Source organism: Chiloscyllium punctatum, chromosome 50 (genome assembly GCF_047496795.1).
Source record: "Chiloscyllium punctatum isolate Juve2018m chromosome 50, sChiPun1.3, whole genome shotgun sequence".
Classification (NCBI taxonomy): Eukaryota; Metazoa; Chordata; class Chondrichthyes; order Orectolobiformes; family Hemiscylliidae; genus Chiloscyllium; species Chiloscyllium punctatum.
This window is the reverse complement of record NC_092788.1, coordinates 2,998,645-3,014,702: the sequence shown is the minus strand read 5'-3', so window position 1 is coordinate 3,014,702 and position 16,058 is coordinate 2,998,645. Positions and strand designations below refer to the sequence as shown.

The window sequence follows — 16,058 nt, the reverse complement described above, 5'->3', positions numbered from 1 at the left end:
GGTGGACTTCGGGACAGGCAGCAGAGGAAAGTGGCCGAGCAGAGGCTGATAGATAGCTAAGTTCAATACCCATAGGGAGGGCCTCAACCGGGACCTGTGGTTCATGTCACATTACAGGTGATCACCAGTGCACTACACCCACACACAGATATTCCTACACACACACCCTCACATGCACACGGACACACGTACACACAGACGCACACACAGACACCCACACACACCCTTATAGACACACATACTCCCAAACATGCACCCCCTCACAGACTTAAGACGCTCTGCACTCACTACACACACACACACACACTTTCTCACACTCACAACCCCCACCCCAGACAGACACACACACAAAGACCCACATGCACACATATACTACATGTAGTTTGTTCAAAAGCTGCATACATTCATGTAGAACTCTGAGCTCAAAAATGTATGAATTTATGGAAAACTCTGTTATCTCACTTTTTAGATTAGAATCAATCTAAACATCAGGTCATAGACAGAGAACACAGGGGGCTAACACCTTCAACATATTGTCGAGCTATCACCATTGTTAACAGCTAACCCGAGAATGCAACTTTAAACAAAAGGGTTTTGTGATTTACACATGACAGAAGTGAAACTATCACTGTATTCTAACAGATGTTAGGCTGAACAGACAATCAATTTTTAAATGTATAATTTCAGTTAGATCACACTGTAAATTTTTGCTATAAATTCTGTGTTACGATCGAGCCCTCCACTATCACCTGATGAAGGAGCGTCGCTCCGAAAGCTAGTGAGCTTCCAATTAAACCTGTTAGACTATAACGTGGTATTGTGTGATTTTTAACTTGGTACACCCCAGTCCAACACCGGCATCTCCGAATCTTAACCAAACAAAGTTGCCTTCTTTAAGACTTAAGAAATCAAGTGTCTTCCGGCTCTTGTCTCAATTTTAATGTTTCTTACAAGGAGTCACCCATGAAGGAAGCGTTGCTGCAGCTGTTCCCAGTTTTACTGAGATCACAGCTGGAGGACTGTATCGGGCTTTTTAAAATCTCTTTACCTCAGAATGAATTTAATTACACGAGAAGGTGTATGGACATAGCTCACTCAGTTGATTCCTGGGATGACCAGTTCATCCCACGTGGAAATGTTGCGCTGTTTGGATGTATACCCTTTGAAGTTCAGCAGAAATAGGCATGATCATATTGAGACATAACTGACCCTGAGAGGACTTCACAGGCTGGATGCTGAGAGGATGGATCCCCACGTGTGGGTGTGTCGAACTAGGGGAACTGGAGAATGTTTGAAAATGTGGCCTCTTCCATTTCAGACTAAGATAAGGATGGATCTGATAATGTGTTGCCCAGAGAGCAGTGAAGGCTGAATTTGATAGATATTTGATCAACTAGACAGCCAGTGCTTATGTGGGTCAGGTTTGTTGTGGTTGAATGGTCTACATCTGTTCTGATTTGTTGTGCATCATGTCACAAATAGGAGGTGATTTGGTCCAAGGACAATCGCTTTAAATGTAAGGGTGCTCCCATTTCAGATTGAGGTGAGGATGCTCCTTTGTCCTGAGGGATGTGATAACTGTGGCATTCTCATCTGCATGGAGCAGTGAAGATATTCAAGGCTGAGCTCAGTAGCTCCTTGATGGTCGAGGAAGCCCATGTTTATTCGGAACAGAGATGGACAGGGAGTTCAGCCACAGTCAGATGAGCTCTGATCTGTCTGAATGGTGTATCAGAGACCGAATGGCCAACTGGAGCTCATAGCTCCCATATAATGTCACACAACACGTCTCTGACAGAATTCCTCATGGCTATTACTGAGGCACAGGAATAAACCATTCAGCCCCTCTAAAGAGTTGCAGAGAATCTTGAATTCAACACTTAGAACGTACTGCACAGTGTACCAAGGAGATGATTTAACTCTTTTAAACAACTCCTCCTCATCTGACCAGATTCTGTGTATGTGTAGGGTTTGTCCATAGGGTCAGGCTGTTTTAATATGTTTTGGGTGGAAGCTGGAGAAGTGTAGCATTGTGAGGTTATCTGTGGGTTTGCAGTAGAGTAAGGTGCCCATCCTTGATGGAGATACATGTGTCCAAAATGAGACAGTAGAGAGTAGTCCATTGTGAGTGTGATGATGGGATGAAATTTGTTGATATCACTGTGTAGTTTTATCAGTGACTCCTCGCCATGGGTCCAGAGCAAGAAAATGTCGTTGATGTACCTGGTGTATAGTGTTGGTTGGAGGTCCTGCGTAGAGAAGAAATCTTGTTCAGACATGTGCCTAAAGATGTTGGCATATTGGGGTGCAAATTTGGTCCCCGTGGTTGAACCATGTGTCTGGATGAAGAACCTGTTGTCAAAGGTGAAGACATTGTAATTGAGGATAAAGCGGATGAGTTGTCGGACGGTGCTCGGAAATTGGCAGTTGTTGCTCGTCTTTAAAGAACTCCCAAACCTCAAACAGGTGAAGGGGTAAATGTAGGGGAATGGGTCGGTGTGGACTTGTTGGGCCGAAGGGCCTGTTTCCACACTGTAACTAATCTCATCTAATCTAAACTATAGAGGAAACAGAGAGTAATGAATAACGAACAGTACAGCACAGGAACAGGCCCTTCAGCCCACCAAGACTGTGCTCACACTTGATGCCTTTCCAAATGAAAAACCATTTATCTTTTCATGGTCCATATCCCTTGATTCCCTACCTATTCAAGAAATTGCTATTGTATCCACCTCCACCATTACCTTTCAGAAGCACATTTCAGGTACTTATCACCATCGGTGTAAAAAAGCTGTCTCACATCTCCTTTAAATTTTCCCTTCTTACCTTAAAACTATGTCCCCTTGTTATTGAGATGAGTATCCTGGGAAAAAAGGCTCTGACTATCCACAGTAATAGCCTGGGGCTCTGATTGCAAGTGTAGTGATATTATCACAATCCCACTGACTCTCCTGAAGTCAGCACCTTTCAGGGAGAACACACAACATTTCTGGTCAAAGTTTGTGAGAAGATTTGTAGCTCGGATGATCGTTGTTGTGGTTCTGTTCGCCGAGCTGTGAATTTGTGTTGCAGACGTTTCGTCCCCTGTCTAGGTGACATCCTCAGTGCATGGGAGCCTCCTATGATGCGCTTCTGTGATGTTTCCTCCGGCATTTGTAGTGGTTTGAATCTGCCGCTTGCGGTTGTCAGTATAACTACTGTTATAGGACAAGCCAAAAAGAGAACAGACAAGGAATTCCTAGAGGCATGGCACTCATCCACAGATTCAATCAATAAGCACATCGACCTGGACCCAATTTACCGGCCACTGCAACGGACAGCTGGATCTGACAACCGGAAGCAGCAAATTCAAACCACTACAAATGCCGGAGGAAAGATCACAGAAGTGTTTCACAGGAGGCTCCCAAGCACTGAGGATGTCACCTAGACAGGGGACGAAACGTCTGTAACACAAATTCACAACTCGACGAACAGAACCATTTCTGGTATAATTAGTTGTGGCAGGAAGAGAATAGGAACAGTTGAATCTGGATATAACAAAGGTGCAGATGATGGTTTATTCAGCAGGTAGACTGAGACAAAATGGTAGACCTGAGATATTGCGGAGTTGATAGTGAACAGGATTGATGCTGGAGAGAATATGGAAATAGATATCAGCTTAGAGCCGAAGTACATGTTGGAGTTATACGCAGTTTGATTCCACTTCAGATATTGGCTTTAAAATTGCTTGGTTAGGAATGGAGTTTGTGGACAGAAGTCATGGCAACAGCTTCCTATTCTCAGTATTTAAATTATGAGGACAGTAAGTTAGTTCAACAAAGATTGATGAATTCATAGTCAGATAGAAAGACTTACCAGGAATAATAGTGAGGAGAGGATAGAAATCAGCTTGAATCAGCCAAAGCACTTTTAAGGTCCACCCAATCTTGAGGAAGATTGAGAAGACCCAAATGTAAACCCCTGGTCAGTTTTGGAACATTCCAGTCTATTGTTCCCATATTCTGGTCCATTGTTGGAACACTCCAGTGCATTGTTCTCAGACTCTGATCTCTTCTCTCCCTCACTCTTGAACTGTTGTTCCTGGGTAGTGCTGCAAGTGAAGTTCCTACTGATACTATGTGATAATATTTTAATACCCCCTTATTAATAGGAAGTAAACCTTTTAGTGAAATAATTTGATGCATGGAGACTGACATTAACTACAATCACTGAACGAGCAGGTTCACTTAACCCCATTCAAACCAATTTGTTTTATACCATGGTAAATTAATACATTTGCTCAGTCTGGATGGGATGTCTGAGTGTTTCTGAGGAATGGACACAACAGCAAAGTGATTGATCTTAATTATTTAATGCTCCATAGATACGGAATTGTGGTCAGAGGACTGAAGAGTTTTCAATTACCATCTCTTTTCATAAAAGAAGAGACAAACTCTGTAATAAAGAACAGCCAATATAATATAATTAAAATATTGAGGAGACTTCTAGAGTCCACCATTTGGGGAGAATAATTTGTTCCTCAGATACATTGGATTTACAAGAAGCAACTAGAATAGCGACGCAAATGGAAAACACATGTATCGACAAGAAAGGACAGTTTATTAAGCTAGTATCAGAGCAGATCAATGAAGATGGTGCTGTAGATTTTCTCAACTAAAATAAAATCAAGGGTCATTGTCGTGGAAATTAAATCTACTCAACTATTAGCAGGAGCAAAGAAAGGATCCTTATTTTGAATCCTGCAGGATTGACTCACTACGCTACGCCAGATGCCTTAATACAAAGAGCACTGAAACATTGTACAGATGCTTGCCTTATAGTGTTCCTTATCACACCCGCAAGGGCAACTCCCTGGTCTTTCAGACATAATGGTTCTTCAGCCTTCGCTGAGTTCGACTATCGCAAGGTCAAGTAGAAGGTTTACAGAATTCACACAGAGTTAAGCTGATGGCAACCCTTCATCAAAGCATCGTTTACAAAGATCAGTACAGCATTGAATTAAAGAAAAACATTCTCTTTAAATTACACAGCAAATGGATAATTAATTTCACAGTAAATGGATAATTTCCCATTTCATTTTCCCCCTTTTTGTCATTTTATGACATGAAGCCCAACTACAGCAACAACTACAAAGAAATACAGAGCCGTAATAGCTATACATCAAAAAATGTTTAGGAAACACCAGGCCTTTCCTCAGATACCACCTCCCCGAAACACAGCTTTGTGGTGGTATCTTCCCTTGCTCTGGTGTGCCCTGTAAACAGCCCATGTGTGAGCTGTGGCAGCCCCATAATCGTATGAAGCTTCTAATCACTACTTGCACTTAATTGGTTCCGGTGCTGTCCGATATATCCTCGGGCCCAGCTACATGCTTGTAAAGGCTGGTGTGTATCCACGTGGCTCTTTCTGCGATCTTACCTGCTGTCTGTGTTGTAAGGAGCACTTGAAATGGTCCAAGCTACTTCTTCGCCTTCCAGTTGTTCCTCCTGAAGTCTTTCACCACTATCCAGTCTCCAGGTTCTAGATCATACAGCTTCCCTCCTGCTGGTTGGGGTAGTTCTGCTTTCACTTGATTCTGTATTTGAGACAAAAGTGCAGAGAGTTTTATACAGTATCACAACATCTCATCCTCACAGCAGCCTGTTATCTGTGTTACCTTCGGTCTTGGGCCCATTCCTGTTTTGGGCGGTCTACCAAAGAAAATCTCAAACGGGCTAGGATTAACTCTTCCTCTCCTCCTCGATCTCATTTACACTAACACAATCGGAAGTGCCTTTGTCCATGTCACCCCTAGTTCCTCACAACATTTTGTCCATTTATTTTTTAGGGTAGCGTTTTCACTTTCCACTGCCCCACTACTCACTGGGTGGTAGGCACAGGGTTGTCTCATATATTTTACCAAATAATCACTCATCTGCTGTAAGACATTATTGGCAAATGGTGTCCCATTGTCAATACTGATCCTTTCAGGGATGCCCCATCTCGGAATTATCTCAGTTAGCAAAGCCTTGGCTACTGCACTGGCATCCTATTTAGACGTGGGGAACGCTTCCACCCATTTGGAAAACATATCGACTATTACCAGACAATAGCTTTTCCCTTCACTGGGCGTTAGCTCAATGAAATCTGTCTGTAAATGTTCAAAAGGTTTTTGGGGTTGGGGGTGTGCTGTATGACTTATCTGTATTCCCCTTCCCATATTATTAGTGACACAGATAAAACAATATTTCTGGGAGTAATGAATAAATCCCTTAGTATACCAGTGTGCCAAAATACTGTCGTACGTCCACCCTTTGGACACATGGTCCTTACCGTGTGTCAGTTTGGCATCTAATGGAAATAATGATGGTGGTAGACAGGGTTTCCCATTGGGACCACCCCATACTCCTTCCCTCACACTGCATCCTGCTTTCGTCCACTCACGATTTTCCTCTGGTGTGGCCTGTGACTGTAACTCCCGTACATCTGCTATTGGGTTACAAATTTTTATCATAAACATGTCAATCTGCTCAGTTGGCGGCTGCTGGGCTGCTGTTCTTGCTGCTGAGTCTGCCCTCACATTGCCTTGGGAAATAAGATCATTATTTTTTGTGTGAGCTTCACACTTACACACAGCGATTGATTTAGGCAATAGGGTTGCTTCCAGGAGGTCGGAAATCAGGTCGCGGTGTGTGATGGGCATTCCGGTGGAGGTCAAGAATCCGCTGTGTTTCCACAGGGTTCCAAAATCATGTACAACCCCAAAGGCATATCTGCTATCGGTGTAAATATTCACTGTCCTTCCCTCAGGCAACTTACAGGCCTCAGTCAAGGCAATCAGCTCCGCTGCTGGCATTGACAGATGAGAAGGGAGTGATCCCACTTTGACTACCTCGTAGATAGTCACTGCATCATACCCAACACAGTTCTGGCCTGTCCCCTTGCTCCTGAATGCTGACCCATCCACAAAAACCTCCATGTCTGGATTCTGATATGGTCAATCCTGCAAATCTGGTCTAGGGCTGCAAATTTCATTAGTTACAGCAACACAATCATGTGGGTCTCTGTCTCCTTCTGTGGGGAGAAGGCTAGTAGGGTTAAGGGCGTTACATCGCTTTATTATAATGTTAGGTGTCTCCAATAACACAGTATTGTATTGGAGCCAACGTGCTGCTGACATGTGTGCGGTCGTTTGCTTGCTGCATGTGGGACCAGAAGGGTTAATTCACCGCAGCCGACCATATCCCTGGATGCTCCAACAGCCTTTTCAGCTGCAACCACAGCTCACAGGCATTGAGACAATCCTGCCACGAGTGGGTCAAGTTTAGCTGAAAAATATGCGACCGGCCTCAATCTTCCCCAATGATCCTGGAACAGCACAGATGTCATGCAGCCACGCTAATCATCAACCATTTGTACAAAAGGCTGGTTTGGGTTCAGAATCCCCAGCGTATGTGTAGTTTGGAGAGACCCTTTTTAATTCAACAAAGGCACTGTCAGCCTCTGGGGTCCACTGTAATGGACTCTGGTTCTGCAACCCTTTTCCATGGGCTATGTCACTTAGGGGAGCCTCAAGGGTTGTGTAATGTGCGATAAACATCCTACAGTAGGAGTACTTACCCAAAAAGGATAGCAATTGTCTCTTCGTATGAGGCTTTGGATTATTTGCTGGATTGTTTGAACTCTGTCTTGACCAATAGCCTTCCCTTATTCAGATATTAGATGACCTATGAACTTCACCTGTTGTTGCACAAATTGTAGCTTTGTGAGACTGGCTTTGTGCCCTTCCTGCACTAGATGGCAGAGCAACGGAAGGGTCTCCTTCCACATTGTTCCTTTGTTGGTGCCTCAGTCAAGCAATCATCTACATACTGCAGCAGCACTGACCCCGGGGTTTGAACAAGAGTCTCCAGACTCCTGTGTAGAGCCCCACTATATATGGTGGGAGACTCACAGTAACCTCGCGTGAAGGTATATGATTTCCCTTTGAATGAAAAAGCGAACCAGAATTGACGATCTGGGTGTACCAGTACACTAAAGCAGGCATTTGTTAAATCCACAACAGGGAACCATTTTCTGTCCGGTGGAATTTGAGCCAATATAGTATAGGGATTGGGAACATTTGGGGCATGTGGAACAACAGCGTCATTGACAGCCTGCAGATCTTGAACAAATCTCCATTCCTCCGGTTCACCGGGATTGTTTGTCTTTTTGAACGGATAAATGGGGGTTCTCACTGGTGAGTTTACACAAAGGATTATCACTCCAGCCTTTAGGAGGGATTCAAAGACTGCAGTAATTCCTTCTTTGCCTTCGGGTTTTAACAGGTATTGTGCTCTGCAAGGACGATACTCAGACTTCGGGGTTATCCTTATGGGCTCACAGCCCAGTATTAGTCCCATATCATGTTTGCCCTTTGTCCACAACTCAGTAGGGACCATTTTTAATCTTGGGTTTGAGACTTCTATCTTCGGGAAACACCAGGCTATCCCCCTAGGCTTCTCAGGACTAGCGAGCGTTACCTGGACTGTCCTATCTGCCTGGGTAACCAATTTAGTTTCTTCTTATATGTCCGCATATCTGCATTTAATCAGATACCCACATCGTCCCTGAAGACCCAACCTTTCATTCTTTGTGCCTTTAGCACCCATGCTCCTCAATCCTACCACCTGTCACTGGACACCTTCACCAGTGACACATGAGAGCAGAACCTTCCACATCAACAAAATAGGGTCGACTTGCCGTCACAGATACTTTAGATAAGTTGCAATAAAATTCAGACAATAACAACTGATCTGGTTTAACCAATCTCCTGAACCAATCCTTCTCATGTGGTTCGTCAGGGCCAACGTGATGTATATGTGCTGTGCAGTGCAGCATGTCTCCAGCAAGAAAATCGATGTTAGTAGGATTAACATAGTTACTTGCTTCCAGGGTGAATGAATTGCTCACTGAACGTATCTCTCTCTGGATTAATAGCCACTCATAGACATACATCAGGGGTCGTAGGTCATATTTTACAGCCTGCACTGGGTAAATCGTTTCTTTGAATTATCTGCAAGCCCGTCGGAGTACTGATCAAATCCAATCCCAGTCTCCATATGAGACCCCGGCCCATCAAATTTAAAGGACAAAATTCCGATAACAAGAAGGAGAATTAGAATGTTTCCCTTTTACTAGAGGTGCAGAAAATCTCTCCCGCATCATGACTCCTGATGCACCCATTGTGTTCAGGAACCTTTCACTAATCTTTATTTGTGTTGATTGTCTAAACGGGCCTAATGTAAGGATTGAGTATGTGGCCCTGTATCTACCAAAAAGGGAACTGATGTACTTTCACATATGATATAGAGGTGGGCATCAACTTATACACATCATTGTGATATTGGACATACCGTCCACACTTTGCAATTTCAGTGCTGAATATTGAGGTGTGATATCTCTCAGTGTGTGAAAGGTTAGTAGAAGAGATTAGCATAAGCGAGTCTTCGTTGCCAAGCATAAAGGAAAGAGGCTTACCTGTACCTTGTGGGCTGGCCACCTCCACCTCAGCCTTCCCCTGTTAGTCACCCTCATGTCCCACCTCTAGGGCCGAGTGAGGCTGTCTGTGTGGGGCACCGTCTCACCCAGTGGTCCATTGCTCTGCAAACAAAGCACCCGCCAGATCTCCCTCCATCAGTGCCTCTTTTGTGACCTCTTCCTCTTCCGCGACCTCCCCCTCTCCCTCTCTCTCTTCCTGCAGCACCTCCCTCCAACAGCTGGGTGACCATTTGCATCAGAGTAAGCTGACCTTTATGTGTTTGCTGTTCCATCTTAATTTCCGCTTATCCTTCTCTTGGGTAAGCAATATTTCAGCATGTATTGCATGTTGTTCTATCAAATTCAGCTTTCCCGTGTCCAGGTAATACATGTGTCTTTTACCTTTTTCGCTATTTCTTCCTTCATTCCATTGATGAAGCTGTTCCTCAGGTGTGCCTCATACAGTGTGATTTCTGCCGTCGTCATGTCCTCATGCCGTCTCAGTGCACTATGGGTGTTATGAACTTCAGTGAGGTACTGGGACACTCTCTCACATTCCCATTGTTTTCACATTGCTGTTTTGGTCATGTCTATTCGCACTGGGAATGCCTCCCTACAGGCTGTTCCCAGCACTGTAACAAAAGCATTAAAGTCTTCCTTCTCTTCCACTTGTGGGTTGGCTGCTCTGGCATGGACGTTTGCAGCTGGCCAGGTATCCTTGTGTTTGGTGACATTGGCACCTAGTTTTCATCCCAGGACACCTCTCATCTCTTGTGAAGTGGGACGGAACTCAGTACAGAACTTTGTCACTATCTTATTAGCTCCAACCTCGCGTGGGTCAGGCAACTGCCCATAGGCACTTTCCAGATCCTTCATGGTCCATGGCTGGTGGGCCAACACTGGGCGCCCTTCTGGACCTGTAACTTCAACCATTGGGTCTTGCAGAACGACCTGGTTAGATGATTGTACACCAGTACCCTCACTGTGTGACTCATCATCCGTCGGGGGGTGATCACGGACAGGCCTTGGATGCCTTTCCACCTTGGAGTGGTCGTCCTTCTTTTGGCCTTCTTGCTTCGGTCTGTTGCGGGTATGGTGTGCTATCGGTGATCTAGCAGGCCCTGAGGTGGTGGTCGCTGACGTGGAACTTTCACCAGGCGGATCTCGTGGTGGTGGTGGGGGGGGTGGAAACGGCAGGTCTCGGAAGGACGTCATCAAGGTCAGGGTCTGAAACAGATTTAAGACACTGTACAGCTTCGTTAGGTTGTTTCCCACATGTGCACTGGTGGTTGTACGTGTATTTGATTGATCCTTTACTTGAGAATTCCTTTCTCTGATATCAGCCTCAGCCTTCCACATACAAGAAGCACTCCAATTCACAGGTTCGATCTTTCCGTCCCTTTTCTCCTTCTCTCTCTCCTCCTACCTCAACCTTAATATTTCCAGCTGTCTTTTACTAAAACTTCCCCCTCCGGAAAACCACATTCCTTAATCCACAATTCTAACTGCTTTACACATTCTGGGCGGTACTTATTTAGCATGTATTGTAATTTTGGTTGGCTATTCCAAATTTTGTGTGGACTCCCCCTTTGTTCGCTCTTGCCAGAACCCATTTTTAGTGTAACATCAAAAGTGTTCAGCTCTCTCTCTCTCTCTCTCTCTGTCTCTCGCTCTCATGGTACAGTTATCTATTCCCTTTTGACTTTCTTTTACTTCCGGAGGTCCCCTCTCACATTGAGCACGTCCACCTCAAGGCCTTGGTTTTCGTAAACCAAGAAACCACGTACCTGGTACGCCTTCGGCGAGTCCAACTCAGCCAGTGGTGGTTCCAAGTCTAAAACCAGCCTGAACCTTGCTGTCTCCTAAACACTCTTCAGACAGCAATCCCCTTCCCCTGGAGTTTTACTCTAATACCACGTGAGAGGTCACTGAACCCTTTTCCTGCTGTATTTATTCTCTAAGAATGACTCTCTATGTAGGATTATATAAACCACAACTATTACCCAACCTGAATTGATTTGAAACCCCGGCGCTAGGGCAATCCACAGATTCCCAGTCCTCTCACCCAAAAGGGCCAAATCAGCGCTCGAGATGAAGTGAAAGACCTTCAAGGCGCTGGCACCTGCGCTTCCTGGGAATCTTCAGAATCTCATCCAGTCGCTGGGTCCTGGGATGAGCCCCCAGGTTTACTGTCATGGAAATTAAATCGACTTAACTCAATAATTAGCAAGAGCAAAGCAAGGGCCTTCATTAAAAATTTTACAAGATTGGCCCATTACACTAAGTCAGATGCTCAATGCAATAAGTACCCAAACATTAACACAGACACCCGCCTTATAGCGTTCCTTACCACACTCTCAAGGGCAGACACTGGGGAAACTCAAGTTGTTATCCTCTCATCCTCTGGTGCTAGACATAACAGTTATTCAGCTTTCGCTGAGTTCGACTATCGCAAGGTCGAGTTGAATGCTTACAGAAATCAAACAGAGATAAATTAACTGCAACCCTTCATCAAAGCATCGTTTAGAAAGCTCAGCACAGCATTGATTTAAACAAAGCATTCTCTTTAAATTTTACAGTAAATGGATAATTAATTTCATAGTAAATGGATAGTTTTCTATTACAGTCACTGTGTGTTCAGAGAGTCAGAGGGTGTCACAATGTGTCTCAGAGAGAGTCACAGTGAGTCAGAGTGTCATAGTGTGTCTCAGGATGTGTCTTAGAGTGGGTCTCAGTGTGTCCCATTGTGTCTCAGAGAGTGTCACAGTGTATCAGAGAGAGGCCGGGAATGTCATAGTGTGTCAGAGAGTGTCACAGTGTGTCAGAGAATATCACAGTGTGTCTCAAAGACGGTGAGAGCGTATCAAAGTGCATCAGAGATTGGCACAGTATGTCCCAGACAATGTCAGAGAGTGTCACAGTGGGACTCAGAGAGTGTCAGACAGAGTCAGAGAGTGTCACAGTGTGCTACAGTGAGTGTCAAAGAGGTTCAGACAGTGTAACAGTGTGTCTCAGAGAGTGTCACAGTGTGTTACAGAGAGTGTCAAAGAGGGTCAAACAGTGTAACAGTATGTCTCAGAGTGTCACAGTGTATCTCAGGGAGTGTCAGAGAGAGTCAGGGAGTGTCACAGTGTGTCACAGTCTGTTAGAGAGTGTCACAGAATGTCTCAGAGAGCGTCAGACATTATCACAGTGTCTTAGAGAGGGATACAGGATGTCTCTGAGAGTGTCAGAAAGTGCCACAGTGTCTTAGAGAGTGTCACAGTGTGTCAGAGATTGTCATAGTGTGTCAGATAGAATCAGAGAGTGTCACAGTGTGTCAGAGAGTGCCACAGTTTGTCTCACAGAGTGTCAGAAAGTGTCACAGCGTCTCAGTGGGTGTCACAGTGTGTCAAGTATTGTCACAGTGTGTCAGAGAGAGAGAGTCAGAGAGTGTCACAGTGTGTCAGAGAGAGAGAGTCAGAGAGTGTCACAGTGTGTCAGCTAGTGTCATAGTGTCACAGAGAGAGTCAGAGAGTGCTGCATGCAGAGTCAAACAGTATCACAGTGTGTCACAGTCTGTTAGAGAATGTCACAGTGTTTCTCAGAGAGTGACAGAGAGAGTCGGAGAGTGGCACAGTGTGTTTCAGAGAGTGTCAGAGAGAGTCAAAACGTGTCACAGTGTGTCACAGTCTGTCAGAGAGTGTCACAGTACGTTTCACACAGTGTGAGAGAGATTCAGAGACAGTCAAATACGTGTCACAGTGTGTCACAGTCTGTCAGAGAGTGTCACAGTACGTTTCAGAGAGTGTCAGAGAGTGGCGCAGTGTGTCTCAGAGAGTGTCACAGTGTGTCTCAGAGAGTGTCACAGTGTATCAGAGATTGTCACAGGGTCTCACAGTCAGTCAGAGAGTGTCAGAGAGTCAGAGAGTGTCACAGTGTGTCTCAGACAGTGTCGGTGAGAGTCAGATAGTGTCCCAGTCTGCCAGAGAGTGTCACAGTGCGTCTCTGAGATTTTCATAGAGTGTCTCAGTATGTTACAGTCTGTCAGAGAGAGTCAGTTTGTCTCAGAGAGTGTCAGATAGAGTCGGAAAGTGTCACCGTGTGTCTCAGAGTGTGTCACAGTGTGTCAGAGATTGTCACAGTGTCTCACAGTCAGTCAGAGAGTGTCACAGTGTGTCTCGGAGATTTTCAGAGAGTGTCTCAGTGTGTTAGTTTGTCAGAGAGAGTCAGTGCGTCTCAGAGAGTGTCAGAGAGAGTCAAAGATTGTCAAGTATGTCTCTGAGAGTGTCAGAACGAGTCAGGGATTGTCAGAGAGACTCAGAGTGTGTCACAGTGTGTCTCAGACAGTGTCAGTGAGAGTCAGATAGTGTCACATTCTGCCAGAGAGTGTCACAGTGTGTCTCTGAGATTTTCTGAGAGTGTCTCAGTGTGTCACAGTCTGTCAGAGAGAGTCAGTTTGTCTCAGAGAGTGTCAGATAGAGGGGGAAGGTGTCACCGTGTGTCTCAGAGTGTGTCACAATGTGTGAGAGATTGTCTCAGTGTCTCATAGTCAGTCAGAGAGTGTCAGAGAGAGTCAGAGAGTGTCACAGTGTGTCTCAGACAGTGTCAGTGAGAGTCAGATAGTGTCACTGTCTGCTAGAGAGTGTCACAGTGTGTCTCGGAGATTTTCAGAGTGTCTCAGTGTGTCACAGTTTGTCAGAGAGAGTCAGTGCGTATCAGAGAGTGTCAGAGAGAATCAGAGAGTGTTACAGTATGTCTCTGAGAGTGTCAGAACGAGTCATAGAGTGTCACAGTGTGTAAACGTCTGTCAAGGATTGTTACAGCGTGCCTCAGAGAGTGTCGGAAAGTGTCCCAGTTTGTCACAATTTGTCATAGAGCGTCACAGTGTGTTGTGTTGTGCATCAGAGAGGGTCAGAGAGAGTCAGAGAGTGTCACAGTCCGTCTCAGAGAGGGTCAGAGAGTGTCACTATGTGTCTCAGTGAGAGTCGCAGAGTGTTTCAGAGAGTCAGATAGAGTCAGAAAGTGTCACCCTGTGTCTCAGAGAGTGTCACAGCGTCACAGTCTGTCAGAGAGTGTCACAGGATGTCTTAGAGAATGTCATAGTGTCACAGTCTGTCAGAGAGTGAAACAGTGTGTTTCAGAGAGTGTCAAAGAGTGTCACAGATACGCCTCAGTGAGTGTCAGAGAAAGACAGAGAGTGTCACAGTTTGTCACAGTCTGTCAGAGAGTGTCACAGTGTGTTACAGAGTGCGTCAGAGAGTGTCAGAGAGTGTAACAGTCGGTCTCAGAGAGGGTCAGAGTGTGACACAGTGTGTCACAACCTGTCAAAGAGTGTCATAGTGTGTCTCAGAGTGTGTCAGAGAGTGTTACAGTGCGTCTCAGAGAGTGTCACAGTGTCACAGTCTGTCAGAGAGTGTCACAGTGTGTTTCAGAGAGTGTCAGAGAGTGCTACAGTCTGCCTCAGCGAGTGTCAGAGAAAGACAGAGAATGTCGCAGTTTGTCACAGTCTGTCAGAGAGATGTCACAGTGTGTTACAGAGTGAGTCAGAGAGTGTAAGAGTCTATCCCAAAGCGGGTCAGAGAGTGTCACAGTGTGTCACAACCTGTCAAAGAGTGTCGTAGTATGTCTCAGAGAGTCATTGAGTGTTACAGTGTGTCTCAGAGAGTGTCAGAGAGTGTCAGCATTTGTCTGAGAGACGGTCAGAGAGGGTCAGAGAGTGACACAGTGTCTCTGAGAATGTCACCGTGTGTCAGAGAGGGTCGCAGTGTGTCACAGTGTGTTTCAGAGTATGTTAGAGAGTCTGAGAGTGTCACAGTGTGTCATATTATATCTCAGAGAGTGTCCGAGAGAGCCAGAGAGTGTCTCAGTCTGTATCAGAGTGTCAGAGTGAGTCAGAAAGTGTCACAGTGTGTCTCAGAGAGTTTCACAGTGTCTCAGAGATTGTCACAGTGTGTCAGAAAGTGTCACAGTGTGTCACAATCTGTCAGAGAGAGTCACAGTGTTTGTTAGAGATGTGAGATTTAGTCACAAGATGTCACAGTGTGTCACACTCTGTCTCAGAGAGTGACCGAGTGTCACAGACAGTGTCAGTGAGAGTCAGATAGTGTCACAGTCTGCCAGAGAGAGTCACAGTGTGTCTCGCAGATTTTCAGAGTGTCTCAGTGTGTCACAGTCTGTCAGAGAGAGTCAGTTTGTCTCAGAGAGTGTCCGATAGAGTCAGAAATTGTCACCATGTGTCTCAGAGTGTCTCACAGTGTATCACAGTCTGTCAGAACGTGTCACCGTGTGTTTCAGAGAGTGTCAGAGAGTGTCACATTCAGTCTCAGAGAGGGTCAGAGTTTCACACAGTGTGTCACAACCTGTCAAAGAGTGTCATAGTATGTCTCAGAGTGTGTCAGAGAGAGTCAGAGAGTGTTACAGAGTGTCTCAGAGAGTGTCACAGTGTGTCACAGTCTTTCAGAGAAGGTTACAGTCTATTTCAGACTGTGTCAGAGACATCAGAGAGTCTCACAGTGTTTCTCAGAGAGTTGCACAGTGTGTCACAGTCTTTCAGAGAAGGTTACAGTATATTTCAGAGT

At 45.2% G+C, this 16,058-nt stretch overlaps 1 long non-coding RNA gene across 1 annotated transcript in view; it reads left to right on the top strand.

Annotated features, from left to right (window-relative positions):
- Positions 1-16,058, top strand: part of LOC140470164 (uncharacterized) — a 149,022-nt gene that overhangs the window by 24,344 nt on the left and 108,620 nt on the right. The window lies entirely within an intron of this gene.